General features: G+C 42.6%; 1 pseudogene across 1 annotated transcript; it reads left to right on the forward strand.

Moving 5' to 3' along the window:
- The first annotated feature begins 7,939 nt into the window (after positions 1-7,939).
- On the forward strand, positions 7,940-15,307 carry LOC307054894 (mediator of RNA polymerase II transcription subunit 25-like; annotated as a pseudogene). The gene is made up of 3 exons: positions 7,940-8,109; positions 9,945-10,136; positions 13,303-15,307. The product of its transcript is annotated as a mediator of RNA polymerase II transcription subunit 25-like (transcript).
- Positions 15,308-16,921: the final 1,614 nt, after the last annotated feature.

Raw genomic sequence — 16,921 nt, forward strand, 5'->3', positions numbered from 1 at the left:
GTGAGCCATGGTAAGGAATTTAGATTTTATTCTAAATATGGTGAAAAACTGTTGAAGAATATGAAGCAGAAGAATGATGTAGTTTGATTTTTTTGTTTGTTTGTTTTGTGGTGCGTGGGCCTCTCCCTGTTGTGGCCTCTCCCGTTGCGGAGCACAGGCTCCGGACGCGCAGACTCAGTGGCCATGGCCCACGGGCCCAGCCGCTCTGCGGCACGTGGGATCCTCCCGGACCGGGGCACGAACCCGCGTCCCGTGCATCGGCAGGCGGACTCCCAACCACTGCGCCACCAGGGAAGCCCTGATTTCATTTTTAAAATATATACCTTGATAGATTTAGAATTTGTACATCTGAGTTCATAGCAAGATTGGCCTAAAACTTTCTTTTCTCCTTGACAGGTTTTGGTGTCAAAGTTGTATTAGTGTAATAAAATAAAGAAGAGAACATTCCTTCAGTTTTTATTCTCCAGAACATTTTTTATAAGACTAGAATTATCTGCTCCATGAATAATTTATAAATATTGCCTATAAAACTACCTGATCCTGGTATTACACTTTATGCACAGACTTCTGTTCAATTTATTTAATAGCTATATAATCTCCTTATGTTTCCCAGTCACTTCGTTGAATTTGGTAAGTCATATTGTTCTAAGAATGTACATTTTTTCAGTTTTAAAATATATTTACATAGCCTTACATTTCTAAGATGGAGTAAAAGGGACTAGATTTACCTCCAGACTGAAACAACTGTTGGGAAAATATATAAAACAAGGTTTTGAACACATTTGGACATCAGGCAACAAAGAACAGTGACCCCTGAGAGACGAGAGACAAAGAAGATGAGCACTGTAACTGACTAGTTTATGCCCTTGGAAGATTTCCAGGCTGCAGCACAGGGTGGGGAATCCCGGACAGACCTTGGAAGACTCCCAGAAGTTAGGAGGTAGAAGCCAGAGTCCAAGGTGGCTAGAGTTCATGGGCAGAGTACCAGAGAGGAGGGGACAGTCACAGGGGAACCCCAGCAGAGTAAAAATCAGCGTAAACATGTGAGAAAACTACCCAAGGCTGAGGACAGAATGGCCTCAAAGGATTAAAGGGAACAGTACACAGAGCTCACTTGAGGCTCAAGATAGCGCTTGTTCCTAAGATCCAGTCAGGAAAACCTCATAATTCATGGGGCTCTAAGTAGAACACTTGGAAAAATCTTGCTTCCACAGTGGAAGATAACTAGCTCCAGATTAAACACCGCTCTGGTCCTGCCTAATAAATCTTAAAAGCAAGAACCAAAGAATCAAGCTGTGTCCTTGTAACTTAACTGTGTACCAGAACAAAGCTCAAGAATTTTTATAGGAATACAAATATATCCAGCATGAAATGAGGTAAAATCACAATGTTTGCTTTCCTATCAAAATTTACTAAGGAGGCAAAGAAACAGGAAAATATGACCCATGTTGAGGAGGAAAATCAATCAACTAAACCCACACAGAATTGATACAAATGTTAGAATTAGCAGACAAGGACAGGAGAACAGCCATTATAATAGTTTTCCATATGTTCAAAAAATTAGAGGAAAGAATGCACACGTTAAGTAGAGACGCAGAAGACAATAAAAAAGATCTAAATCGGGCTTCCCTGGTGGCGCAGTGGTTGAGAATCTGCCTGCTAATGCAGGGGACACGGGTTCGAGCCCTGGTCTGGGAGGATCCCACATGCCACGGAGTGGCTGGGCCCGTGAGCCACAGCTACTGAGCCTATGCGTCTGGAGCCTGTGCTCCACAACAAGAGAGGCCGCAACAGTGAGAGGCCCGCGCATGCGATGAAGAGTGGCCCCCGCTTGCCACAACTAGAGAAAGCCCTCACACAGAAACGAAGACCCAACACAGCAAAAATAAATTAAAAAAAAAAAAAAAGATCTAAATCAATGGAGCCGTAAAATGGTATTTCGTGAAGGTCAATAAAAGTGATAAACCTCAACTGCAGTGATTTTCATCTGGGGGTGATCTAGCCCTCTGAGGGATACTTGGCAATGTCTGGGAGATATTACACAACAAAAACTCTGGGGAAACAGTGTCTGAATTTGAAGTATTAAGATTCTGATGGTGGGTAATTTCAGGTATTCAGGAGAACGGGGGTGGAGGATTGAAGTTCATTTCTAGAAGGTTCTGCTCTGCCTTTGAGCCCCATCCCCACAATATACCATATAGGCTAGTGGTCTTCAGAAATTTTTTAAATGGACTCCATGAAAGAATTTTAAAGAACTATGTACCCCCTTGTTCATTTCTAAGTTGATATCTAAATTTTCCATCATAAATTTAAATACTTGTAGAGGTTATGATTTCTGACTTACTGTAAATTTTGACATTTTAAACTAAAACCATTACATCATTCTTAAATGTATCTGGTGGGCTCCAAATACCCTAAATATTTGATGCCCACCAACATCCATTTAAAAATATGTGAACAAGGGGCTTCCCTGGTGGCGCAATGGTTGAGAGTCCGCCTGCCGATGCAGGGGACACGGGTTCGTGCCCCGGTCCGGGAAGATCCCACATGCCGCGGAGCGGCTGGGCCCGTGAGCTGTGGCCGCTGAGCCTGCGCGTCCGGAGCCTGTGCTCCGCAACGGGAGAGGCCACAGTAGTGAGAGGCCCGTGTACTGCAAAAAAAAAAAAAAAAAAAAAAAAAATGTGAACAAGCTCTTCTTTCACAGGAAAAAAAAAAAAAAAAAAAGGAGAGATAATAGAGCTATGCAGCTGCCAGCATGCGTTATCCTACAAGAGAAGGGAAGAACACTCCCTAAGGCAAGGTTATCTCCGCCTCAGTTCCAGAGAGCAGACCACTTCCTCTCTTTCAGCAGGCCAGGCTGTCCCTGCCTGTGGCCCTGTGCGTGGGACTGTTGCCCAAAGCCACTGGGGCAGTGTTGCCACGCCCAGTGAGCTGGGAATGTGGAACCAAGAGGGCAGAGCATGAAGCCAAAGAGTATTATTCTTTGAGCTTTAAAGTCTTACGGAATTTGCTCTGCTAGGTTTTGGACTTCCTTGGGACATGTGGCTCCCTTTTCCTTGCTGATTTTTCCCTTTGGGAATGGGAATGTTTATCCTATGCCTGTCCCACTATTGCCTTCCGGAAGCAGATAACTCGTCTGGTTTCACAGATTCATAGGTGGAATTTTGTTTCAGTGTGAATCTTATGTTGAATCTCCCTGACACTGATTTAGATGATATTTGCATGAGAATTGTGACTAAAGAGTTGATGCTGGAATGAGTTGAGACTTTTGGGATGTCAGTATAGGAGGGAATGTATTTCACATGTGAGAAGGACATAAATTTGGGGGGCCAGAGGGCAGAAGGTTACAGACTGAATTGTATCTCTCTCAAAATTCATATGTTGGAACTCTAACTCCCAGTACCTAAGGGTGTGACGGTATTTGGAGACAGGGCCTTTAAAGAGGTGACTAAGTTACAATAAGGCCGATAGAGTGGGTCCTGATCCAATCTGACTGGTGTCCTTGTAAAAATAGGAATTTGTACACAGAGAGGCACCAGAGGGGGTGGTGTGTATACAGACAAAAGGCTATGTGAAGACACAGTAAAAGGAGGACAATCTGCAACTCAAGGAGAGAGGTCTCAGAAGAAACCAACCTGCCAACACTCTATATAAAAGCATGTTAATCCTCCCCAAAATTGATCCATGAGCTTAATGCAATTCCAACTTTTGGGAAAGCTGAAAAGCTGATTCTAAAATAGAATTTAACTCTAAACAATTAAGAAAATCCAAGAATTCTTGAAGAACAACATTTGATAACATACTGTTGGACTTATTATAAAGCCACATAAAATAAGCCTGTGGTATTGGTAAAAGAAAGGCATATAGACTGATGGAACAGAAGAGAGAACCCAGAAACAGACCAACATATACATGGATCCTTGGTTTATGACAGAGATGGCATTTCAGAGCAGTGGGGGAAAGATGGTGTTTCTAATAGATGGTGCTGTGTCAATTTGACATCCACAGACCTGGCTTTTACTAAATCTATCTCTACTTGTTACAGGTCTATTCAGATTTTCTGTTTCCTCTTGGGTTAGTTTCAGTAGTTTGTGTCTTTCTAGGAATTTTCCTTTCATTTAGGTTAATTTGTCATGATACTTTTGTTCACAGAATTCCTTTATATTCTTTTTTATTCCTGTAAGGAACAACACTTCTTTTATTTCTGCAATTAGTAATTTGAGTCTTTTCTCTTTTTTTCTTGCTCAGGACAGCTAAAAGATCGTCAACTTTGTTGTTCTTTTTTAAAAAAACAGCTTTTGTTTCATTGACTTTATTGCTTTTCTATTCTCTATTTCATTTATTTCCATTCTAATTTATAGTATTTCCTTTCATGTACCTATTCTGAATTTAGTTTTCAAATTTTAACACATTTGGGCTTCCCTGGTGGTGCAGTGGTTGAGAGTCTGCCTGCCGATGCAGGGGATATGGGTTTGTGCCTCAGTCCGGGAAGATCCCACATGCCACGGAGCGGCTGGGCCCATGAGCCATGGCCGCTGAGCCTGCGCGTCCGGAGCCTGTGCTCCACAACGGGAGAGGCCACAACAGTGAGAGGCCCGTGTACCGGAAAAAAAAAAAAAAAAAAAAAATTAACAAATTTTAGCAATGTTTTTTAGTTTTCAGTGCACAAGTCTTTTACATCCTTTGTTAAGTTTATTCCAATATTTTGCCTTTTTTGATGCTATAGTAAATGGCATTGGTTTTTTAAATTTCCTTTTTAGGTTGGTCTTGTTAGTTTACAGAAATGCAACTGACTTTGTGTGTTGATTTTTTTATCCTGAAACTTTGTAGAAAATGTTTATTAATTGTAACAGCTTTTTTGTGGAATTTTCAGAGTTTTATACACATACGATCATGTCACCTGCAAACAGAAATAATTTTGCTTCTTTTCCAATTTGAATGCTTTCTATTACTTGTTCTTGTCTAATTACTCTTGCTAGAGCTTTCAGTACTGTGTTTAATGGTAGTGGTGAGTGAGAATTTTTGCCTTGTTCTTGATATTAGAGGAAAGCTTTTAATCTTTCACTGTTGAGTATCATGTTATCTGTGGGCTTTGTATTATGTTGAGGTAGTTTCCTTCCATTTGTAGTTTGTTGAGCATTTTTATCATGTGTTAAATTTTGTCAGATTCTCTTTCTGCAGCAATTGAGATGATTGTGTGGTTTTTGTCTTTCATTCTGTTTTATCAATCAGTTACATTGATTGATTTTTGTGTGTTGAACCATCCTTGAATTTCAGGTGTAAATCCTACTTGATCATGGTACATGATCTTTTTTTTTTTTTTGCGGTATGCGGGCCTCTCACTGTTGTGGCCTCTCCCGTTGAGGAGCACAGGCTCCGGACGCGCAGGCTCAGTGGCCACGGCTCACGGGCCCAGCTGCTCCGCGGCATGTGGGATCCTCCCAGACCGGGGCACGAACCCGTGTCCCCTGCATCGGCAGGCAGACTCTCAACCACTGTGCCACCAGGGAAGCCCGCATGATCTTTTTAATGCACTGTTGAATTCAGTTTGCTAATGTTTTGTTGAGAATTTTTCCATCTATATTTATTATAGATATTAGCCTCTAGTTTTCTTTTCTTGTAGTATCTTTGTCTGGCTTTGGTATCAGAATAGTAACTGGCTTCATAAAATGAGTTTGGAAATGTTCCCCCTCTTTAATTCTTTGGAAGAGTTTGAGAAGAATTGGTATTCATTCTCTAAGTATTTGGTAGAATACTTCCCCAGTGAAATCATTATGTCCTGGGCTTTTCTTTGTTGAGAAGTTTTTGACTATTACTTCAGAAACAACCAGTTAAACAAGGAGACTGTTAAACTGAGGTATCTAATACCTTAGGAGCCTGAATAAGCAAACCAAAATCTAAGTTTGTATATGCCTCAAGATTAAGAAATTGAAACCTAAGGGCAACCAAATCACAAACAGCCAGCCACGCTTTTCCAAATAAGGCAAACACTGAAGCTATAGCCAGTCAACTAATTTCCTTGCTTTTCTTCTGCCTTTTCTCTATAAAAGTCTTTCCTTAGCTTTCCTAAATAAGACCCAACACAGCCAAATAAATTAAAAAAATTAAAAAAAAAAAGGACACAGGAGCAACTTGAAGAAAGTGGATGCGATGATCATCAGGATAAAAAGACTAAAATATTTTTAATGATCCATAAATAAGAAAGTTTATCTCTCTGAAAAAAATACACTAATTTAGGAAAGACTTTGAAAAACATTTTATATATTTTTCAATATGTCAGCCTGTTTTCTGAATTCTAACATAATTATTTTCACCCTAATCTAAACTGCAGTTTAAATACGTGAGTTCATAATGATTCTTTAAGAATTTGGCTACCTTTGAAGGATGGTAGGGTGTCAATTCCAGATTTTTAACACTGGTTTTTCTGAAAAACAAAGCAAAACAAAAAGAATTAGGCGTTTCTCATTACTTTCTTATAGAAGTTGTACTGGATATTTTTCCTGAGTGCATCTCCATGAGTATTTTTACAAATCCCTCTGTCCTTTGCATTTCTTATAAACTGGCACTGTGAACTACAGGCTTGATCGTATTCAGGTTTGAAATTTTGAGTCAGATTACTTCATAATAGGAAACTCTACGTAGACCAAGGCCCAGTTCCTTCAACAAATACAATGCACAAGTAGTTATAATGATAGAGGCGAAATCTTTCCATTAAAAGTGGCTTAAGTGACATTTTTTAGAAACAGCAACACTAAACTTTATTGTTTAGGGATACACAATTGGGTGGCAAAACTGTAAAGCAAAGCATGGAAATGATTTTTATGTTACCTGGATACAGGTAAGCCTCTGTCTTCCCTCCGGAAGGATGGGGCATGTGGTGGGTTCTGGGCGGTTGGTCAAGGTTTATCCCTTGACTTGGGTGGTAGTTACAAGAATTTGCCTTATAATAATTCTGTATTATGGACAATTTTGTTTGATATGGTTTATGTATCTGTGCTATATTTTAAAATAAAAATTTAAAAAAGAAGTCAGGATAGTGATTAATTTTGGAGAGGAGGGTTTAAAGAGGGCATGAAAGTTTTGAGGACATGATGACATTCTCGTTATGGGTCTAAGTGGTGGTTATTTGGGTTTGTGTAAAAATGTGTCAAAATAAACATCCACGATTTCTTCACTCTTCTGTATGTATATTTTACTTTAGATATTTTTTAAAAGATATTTTAAAAACTAAAATGAAAAGAATCACAAGAAAGCCTTCCTTAGACACTGCTTAATTTACCCTTCATTTTTTATTTTAGGAAATGTTGCCTTTTAGAGTCATCTGTGTCATGGGAGAAATACATAATTTCATACTTGATTTAGAAGGAGTCCAGATGCTATTACATTGTTTACTTGGCGCTGTGCGGAAGTGTTGCTTAAAGACAGCCTTTCAGTGCCAGAAATTTCTTTGCAATATATCATATTAAACACCAATGATTTGTGTTTTAAATTTTGGCTAATGCTTTTCATACCATTTGATTTCTTACCGTAAACTGTGAGAGCTATCTGCAGGGAATCTAGGCCTTTCCTGTTTCTCATTTCCTTCATTTTGGGAGATAACATCACGGTATAGAAAGAGAGGACCCAGTTACTTCCAAATCCATAGATTCATCGGGGCTGGGAAATGTCAAATCAGCACCTGAATAAATAAAACACGAGCCCATTAGTGCGAACTTTCGTGACCTGTCAGCATCATTAGGCTTTGCTGTGCACAGGGATCCAGATGGTATAAGGCCTTCAATAACGATGGCATCTCTCGAGAGAGCCCAGCAAATCCAGGCTTTGCTTTTTGAATAAGCATTCCGATGTTTACTTTCCAGGCAGGGACCTCACTTAGCTTTCAGGTTGCTGTAATTCAAACCCTGACCTCCTAGGAGTCTTTCCACCCTGCTGCGAATGGATGCACCCAGCTAGATTCTGTAGTGGAACTCAAATCCACCGACCTAACACACATCATGACCCCACAGTCAGAGAACCTTCACCAGGCCTTATCCCTGATACTGGTACTCTTAAAGGTAATCTCTGCCAGGACCCCTTTGTTTTAGAGGATCAACTCATTAAATTTACCATGTAAGCTTGGGGCTGTGAACATTAATGTTTAAAAATGTAAAGTTTCAAAACAAAAAAAACACATTTCTTAAACCAAAAAAAAAAAAAGAAGAAAAATTTTTAAAAAGAAATAAAAGAATGTAAATTTTACAGGCATGGATGGACCTAGACCCAGATTCAAATCCCAGCCTTGCCACTTACTACCTGTGTAACCTTGAGCAACTTATTAAACTGTTCCAGGCCTCAGTTTATTCATCTGTAAATGGGAAACATGTCATCACCTATCACACAGACGGGAATTAAATGGTATTGTTACATATAAAACACTCAGAACCGTGATTACAGTAAGCACTCTGTTTGTTATTATTATTATCATTAGCTGTGTGAGCTTTGCACAAGTAACTTACCCTCTCTGTGCTTTAGTTTCCTTATCTAGAAAATGGAAATATTAAAAATAAGACCTACCTTATAAGGTTATTATAATAGTGTAGTCCCTTTCTAGTCCCTTTCAGTCTCTTCTGTGCAATACACAAACTCTGAGTAGGATGAAAGAAAATCATAATTTTAATAGACCTTGAATTCATTTTTTTTAGTTGTCATGTTTTAACTTACCTTTTTTTTTTTTTTGCGGTACACGGGCCTCTCACTGTTGTGGCCTCTCCCGTTGCGGAGCACAGGCTCCGGACGTGCAGGCTCAGCGGCCACGGCTCACGGGCCCAGCCGCTCTGCGGCATGTGGGATCTTCCCGAACCGGGGCACGAACCTGTGTCCCCTGCATTGGCAGGCGGACTCTCAACCACTGTGCCACCAGGGAAGCCCTAACTTATCTTTTTTCTTCCAGTTTTATTGTGATATAATTGACATACAGCACTGTAGAAGTTTAAGGTATACAGTATAACAATTTGACTTACATACATCATGAAATGATTATGGCAATAAATTTAGTGAACATCCATCATATCATATAGATGCAAAATTAAAGAAATAGAAAAAAAATTTTTCTTGTGGTGAGAACTCTTAAGATTTGCTCTCTTTATACCTTTCCTATACAACATACAGCAGAGTTCATTATATTTCTCATGTTCTACATTACAGTCCTAGTACATCCCTTGAATTCCTTTTAAAGGAGACCTGTCTTCCTTTAGCGGAATTCTTTAATAATATCACTTGGGTGGAAAGTGAGACTGTCAGGGCATTAATAATAGGCAAGAGGGCACAAGAAAAGCTAAACCACTTGGGAATAGGAATGAATAGAAATGCTGAAGTGCAGACAGAGCCAGGTAAAGAGAAAAGCAGAAGGGAGGTTGAGAATTGCAATGAAATGGCTGAGGGTCTTTAGAGAACCAGAAGGTCTACTATTATCATTTTATTTTTGTTACATAAACGCCACCCATCTTCCAAAAGCAAGCAGTCTATTACCACCAACAAAAGCTTTGTGTAAGTGTGCATGCGTTTATGTGTGTGTATATTAGTCATGGAAACGTGCTCAGTTCCACGTTTGTGAGTGGTGTAGGAGGGAGACTTCGTGCCTGAGTGTGGCCGAGACAGACTAGTTGTTCACGAGCATCCTTCATCTATTCAAGACATCTTTCCAAACAGGACTTCTGAGTTCTAGCTGAGGATATGGATATACCCAGGTATATATATATATATATATATATATATATATATATATATATATACCCAGCTGAAGTCTGCATTTCCTGTTCTCTTGCAGCCAGGTGTGGACACATGAAAAGTTCTAGCCAATAAGACTGGAGAGAGATAGTGAGCGCTACCTCCTGGTCTAGATGATTACACCCCCAGCACACCATGGAAAAGACTGCATTGACGCCAGGTCCTGGGTTTTGACACAGATGCAATGACTTGTTTAGACATCGGGCTGCCTCCCTCAAGGAGGAGCTGAGTGTGCCCTGCAGCAGCAGGAAGCAGATTGTAAACGTGATGCAGACTTCAAGTGGCCAGACTCTCTGGTGTCAATTTCATTACAAAACTAGGTTTCAGAGAGAACAGCGACAAGAGAGCTATTCTCAGAGACCAGAACCAAGGTCTGACCTAAAAGTTACTCCACTGCCAGGGCAGGGAGCCTTCACATCTTGTCCTGCAGAAACTGATCAACGCTATGGACCACTGGGTGCTGGGTTTCCAATTTTTTTTTCTTTTCCAAATAAGGATTTTTATAGCAGCTGTCCTTGTCCTAGTCTACCATTTCGTACTGCGTCTCTGGGAGGGACCACAGACAATGTGGGTTTTGTTTTGTACATGTTGGGAAGGGCTGTCTCATGCACGCAGTCTTTGGGCCCCAACTCTGCTGCCTCAGAATGGGCCTTGGGCCTGAAACACTTCCTACCAAGAGATAAAGGGCCCACACAGCCTGTGCCGGGCTTATCGCCCTGTGTGGGAATATCTTTCCTTGTTCCATGCTCAATGAGTACTCTTTTGTCTCTGCTTAAAGCGTGTGTGTCAAATGGCAGCTGGCCAACCCCACAGCTATGTCTGTCCTCTGCAGGGAAAGGACAAGATTCCTTCAACTGCAGCACCAAAAGAGTATGTATAGGCCAACTGCCCTGTGTCACTGCCAGGAACAAGCCGCTGGCCAGGGAACACTAAGGCACACAATTGAAGCTCATCTTACTCTGTCTCCTTTCTGTGTAAGTAAAGCTTTATTTCATCCAGTGCTGTCTTCCTTGGCCGCTTTGATACAAGATGCAATGGGAAGAAGTTTGGACTCTATTCCTGCTGGTTGGCATAGTGGTGACCTTTGCTATGCTTCCTTCAGTTGGAGTCCTCCCCTGGGATTGGTAACTGGTGCATGGTACTCCGCTCCACAGTCAGTCATCAGATCATGAGAAGCTGTATCTAAACTTGATGGAGGAGGATGCATAACAACTTGATATCCTAGCTATTAAACTGGATGAGGCCTCTCACTTGAGGCGGTGTGAGTACGTTCTCTGCATTGGAAGAGAGGAGAGCATTAACATTTAGGGATCCAGAAGGACCAACAGTGACAGAGATCTAACCATAGCCATATCCATGCCCCCCTTCTTATTTTAATTTTTATTGGAGTATAGTTGATATATAATGTTGTGTTAGTTTCAGGAGTATAACAAAGCGAATCAGTTATACCTAGACATATATCCACTCTTTTTCAGATTCTGTTCTCATATAGGTCATTACAAAGTATTGAGTAGAGTTCCCTGTGCTATACAGTAGGTCCTTATTAGTTATCTGTTTTATATATAGTAGTGTGTATATGTCAGCCCGAAACTCCCAATTTATCCCTGCCCTCCCCTTCTACATAAGTTTGTTTTCTACATCTGTGACTCTATTTCTGCTTTGTAAACAAGTTCATGTGTACCATTTTTTTTAGATTCCACATATAAGTGATATCATATTATATTTGTCTTTGTCTGATGTTCTTCACTCAGTATGACAATCTCTAGGTCCATCCATGTTGCTGCAAATGGCATTATTTTGTTCTTTTTATGGCTGAGTAATATTCCATTGTGTGTGTGTGTGTGTACATATATATATATACCATATCTTCTTTATCCATTCCTCTGTCAATGGACATTTAGGTTGTTTCCATGTCCTGGCTATTGTAAATAGTGCTGCAATGAATATTGGGGTGCATGTATCTTCTTGAATTATGGTTTTCTCCAGATATATGCCCAGGAGTGGGACTGCTGGATCACATGGTAACTCTATTTTTAGTTTTCTAAGGAACCTCCATGATGTTTTCCATAGTGGCTGTACCAATTTACATTCCCATCAACAGTGCAAGAGGGTTCCCTTTTCTCCACACCCTCTCCAGCATTTATTGTTTCTAGATTTTTTGATCATGGCCATTCTGACTGGTGTGAGGTGATACCTCATTATAGTTTTGATTTTCATTTCTCTAATAATTAGTGATGTTGTGCATCTTTTCATGTGCCTATTGACCATCTGTATGTCTTCTTTGGAGAAATGTCTATTTAGATCTTCTGCCCATTTTTTGATTGGGTTGTTTGTTTTTTTGATATTGAACTGCATGAGCTGTTTATCTATTTTGGAGATTAATCCCTTGTCAGTCACTTCGTTTGCAAATATTTTCTCCCATTCTGTAGGTTGTCTTTTCATTTTGTTTATGGTTTCCTTTGCTGTGCAAAAGCTTTTGAGTTTAATTAGGTCCCATTTCTTTATTTTTGTTTTTATTTACATCCATGCCTCCCTTCTTCCATAATGATAGCCATTACTGGACTCATGTCAGCCACCAAAAGCTACACTTCTCAGCCTCCCTTGCAGCAAAGGGGGTCCATGAGATGTGAGCAGGATTGATACGTGCCACTTCCAGATCATTTTTCAGAAGAGTTAGGTATGCACTTCCATGGCTGTTCTTGCCCCCTTCCCAAGAATGCTTGGATGATGATAAGAACTTCAGACACTGACCAGACCTAGACTCTGTATCTGTAGACAAGTGCTTCTCTATCTGTGGTGGAGGACAATCTCTCATGGAAGAATACTTTTGAAATATACTATAAAATTAAATCTCTAGAAAACATGAAATGAATAAAAAACGGAGACAATTTCCAAATGTTTTACTATTTGACTCCATAATATTGATAACAAAATTATATTTCAAAAAATGTAATAATAAACAACACAGACATGTTATAAAACTAGGCACATTAAACATAACAAAAGACATGCAACACTTCTTCACTGAAAAGAATAGAGTATTGCTCTAAGGAATTAAAGAAGACCTAAATAAATGATGCAATATAATATGTTTTTGGATTGGAAAACTCAGTATTATTAATTCTCCCCATGTTGATTTATAGATTCAATGCAATTCTGATCAAAATTCCTGCAGGCACTTTGGGTGAAATTGACAAGCTAATTGTAAAATTTGTAATGGAAATTCCTATGGACCTAGAACAGCAAAAGTCATTTTTAAAAAGAGTGAAGTTGGGGCTTCCCTGGTGGCGCAGTGGTTGGGAGTCCGCCTGCCGATGCAGGGGACACGGGTTCGTGCCCTGGTCCGGGAAGATCCCACATGCCGCGGAGCGGCTGGGCCCGTGAGCCATGGCCGCTGAGCCTGCGCGTCCGGAGCCTGTGCTCCGCAACGGGAGAGGCCACAGCAGTGAGAGGCCCGCGTACCGCAAAAAAAAACAAAAAACAAAAAAAAACTGTATTTCATTGGGCTAATAATGTTAAACTATGAATTTAAAACAGGCTTGGCGGCTGGGCCTGGGGCCTCATAGCTGACGTGGTGTTTGTGATTTAGGGCACAGCCAACCTGGGGCCCTACTTCGAGGGCCTCCACGAGCACTACCTGCTCCTGGCCATCAAGTATTTTAATGGTGGTCCTGCTGCCGAGACGGACTTCGGGGGAGACTGCGGGGGGACCCAGCACAGCCTCGTGGTGTTCAACACAGTGGACTGCGCTCCTGAGTCCTACGTACAATATCACGCTCCCACCAGCAGCGCCTATGGGTTTGTCATCTGGCTCGATGGCATGAAGTTCATGGGGGGGGGGGGCGGGCGGGGCCAGAGCTGCAGCCTCATCGCTGAAGGCGTCAGCAGGGCCCTGCAGCTGTTCGATGACTTCAAGAAGAAGCCAGAGCAGATTGGCCAGACACACCGACTCTGCCTCCTTATCTGTAACTCGCCCCCCTACCTGCTGCCTGCTGTTGAGAGCACCACATACTCCTGGTGCACGACGGAGACCCTCGTGCAGAAGACTGGGGAGTGAGGAATCTACTTCTCCATCGTGTTGCCCTGGAAACTGCCTGCCCTGCAGCTTCTGTTTGAGAAGGCGGCTCCTCCCGCCAGGCTGGAGCCACTGCAGCCACCAAGAGACGTGAGCCAGGACCCGAGGCACAGGGTGCTGGTGCGGGGGCTTGTGCTGCCCGTCGGGGATGGCTCGGCCCCAGGCCCCCTCCAGCCAAAGCCGCCCGTGCCCCTGCCTCTAGATCCTCCCTTGGGTGCCCCGCTCTTGGCAACCCCCCAGCAGCCTCTGCCCCCTGTCCTCCTGCAGTACCAGGTCCCCTGAGTGCAGCTCAGGTGGCTGCCCAGAGCGCCGTGGAGGCCACCAAGAACCAGAAGGCTGGGCTGGGCCCTGGCTGCGCCCATCAACCCTCTTCAGCAAGCTGCTCCAGGAGTGGGTCCCCCCCTACAGCCAGGCCCGGGCCCCCCGGTGCCCCATAAGCCGCCTCCCCCCTTCCCAGCCCAGCCTGGTCTCCACTGTGGCCCCTGGCCCAGGGCATTGTTCAGGGCGGGCACTGTTCTCTGGCCCAGCTCGGGGCCCTGGCCCTCGGCGGGCAGCAGTCAGTCTCCAACAAACTACTGGCCTGGAGCGGGGTCCTCGAGTGGCAGGAGAAGCCCAAACCTGCCTCTGTGGTGCCAGCACCAAGCTGAGTTGGTCACTGCCTTCTCAGGTCTACCTGAATCACGGCGAGAACCTGAAAAGAGGACGGTGCTGATCACGCAGCTCATGCCCCAGCAGCTGCTGAGCACCCTGCACCCTTTGTTCTGGAGCTCAGGGATGGTCCATTTCCACTTCACCAACAAGGACCTGGACTCCCTCCGAGGTCTCTACCACATGCTGGGCAACGGCTTCGCTGGCTGTGTGCACTTCCCCACGCGGCCCCCTGCAAGGTGCGTGTGCTCATGCTCCTGTACTCATTCAAGAAGGTCTTCATGGGCCTTATCCCCTAAGACCAGAGACACTTTGTGAGTGGCATCCGGCAGGTCATCACCAACCACAAGCAACTCCAGCAGCAGAAGCTTGAGCAGCAGCTCCGGCCGCCACAGCCCCAGCCTCAGGGGACCGTGGGAGCTTCTGCAGCCACGGGGCAGCCCCAGCCCAGGGGTGCTGCCCAGGCGCCCCACAAGGCCCTCCTGCAGCGGCCCTGGCCCGCCCCCTCCCGGACCCACCCATCGGCCCCAGAACCCCGGGGCCGACCCCCAACTGCGGAGCCTCCTCTTCAACCCGCCACCGCCCTAGACTGGGGTCCCCCCGCCTCAGGCCTCTCTCCACCACCTTCAGCCACTAGGGGCCCCTGCACTGCTGTCCCCACCGCACCAGGGGCCTATCCAGTCCTGGCCTGCGCAGCTTCCCCCCAGGGCTCCACTGTCAGGTCAGAGGCTGCTCAGCAGGGTTCCCTGGGGCCCGGTCCCCCAGCCAGGCCTGCAGCCCAGCGTCATGAAGGATGACATCCTCATGGACCTCATCTGAACCCCCGACACCCAAGAAAGTTCCTTTTAACACGCACACGCACACACACACACACACACACACACAGGCTTGGTTAAGAAATAAAATAATTATGAATTATTTAAATAGTATTATAACTATCAATAATTACTAATGTTTTGAAAAGTTTTTAAATCATGACATTTTCTCAGACTGAAATTAAAATATCACACGCTGTAACAGGGTCCTACTGCCCATGACTAGTACGCCGAAGATGTCACATGACCTTCAGCACACCTGTGTTCTCAACATCCATACTGCAATATACTCTGTTGAGTGAGACCATCATGCACTTGCAGGTGACAGCAAGGTCAAATTTCTATGAAAGTTTCTAAAAGCTTGCACAGTTTCAGAACCTACCTCATCATGGACCACAGTGTGCGGACCACACATGGAGTAGCAACTCTATTTCTAGGGCTTTTGTTGAAATGGCTCAGCCTGTATCCCAATACTACCGTTTTTGAATACTTTATATTTCCTTATCTGATTTGAAATGTCATCTTATCATAAACCAAGTTCTCATATATAGTTGGTCTTTTTCTAGGTCTCATATTTTATTCCATTAGTCTTCACTAGCATCACATAGTTTTAATTACTGGAATATTTCCTTCTGAAAAGTTTCATAATCTTCTTCTTATAGGGCTATTCATTTCTTATTTAATTCATATTATCCCTGGATATTTGAGAAGGTGCTAACAAATACTGAAAGCGTGAATGAATATGTCATCAAGGTCCATCTCAAGCCTGAACTGAGACAATCATAGAATTTGGACTGGAGGATGCAGGGTCCCTGGAAGAAGTGTGTCATGTCAGAGTCCAAAGAGTCTCTTAGGATACACTCGTCATAAGGAAAAAAGAGAGGTGTGTAAGTTTGGGTCTGTGATGAAACCTTATCATCAAAGGGAAGGAGTACATTAAAATGTCTAAGTCCTAAAGAAAGAGAATGTAGTGAGTAAAAATGAAAACATCTGCTTATGTATATTAGACCTCTGGGAGAAGCAGATTCTCAACTGTATATATGTAAATAAGAAAGCAAGAGCCAGGGGAATTAAGTTCCCACATCCTGCAAGCTGCTTGGTGCGGCCAAAAAAAAAAAAAAGCAAGAGCCAGGATATTTTTGAAATTTAAAAAAAATGAACATTGAATTGTCCTACTAAATATTGCAACATATTATTGAAATCACAAAAATTAACATATTTTGGCATTGAGACATGAATGAATAAACAGAACAGAATAGAAAGTCCAGAGATTAACCAAAATATATATGGGAATTTAGTATGTGATAAAGGTAAATCTCATATCAGTAAATGGTATTCAGACAACTAAGAAGAGATTTGGAAAGGGAAAAGTTGTACAAAAAGCTCACACTGTACACCAGATTAAATTCCAAGTGGATCAAATATTTACATGTAAAAAAATAAAAATATAAAAGAAAACACGGGTAAATTCTTTTAAAACTTTAGAGCAGGGAAGATTTTTTTCCTAAGGAAAACTCAAAATACAGAAGCCATAAAAGAAAAGATTGATAAATTGACTACATAAATATTTTATTTTTTCATGTTTTTTTGCGGTATGCGGGCCTCTCACTGTTATGGC

The sequence above is a fragment of the Hyperoodon ampullatus genome, assembly GCF_949752795.1.
Source record: "Hyperoodon ampullatus genome assembly, chromosome: 6".
Taxonomy (NCBI): Eukaryota; Metazoa; Chordata; class Mammalia; order Artiodactyla; family Ziphiidae; genus Hyperoodon; species Hyperoodon ampullatus.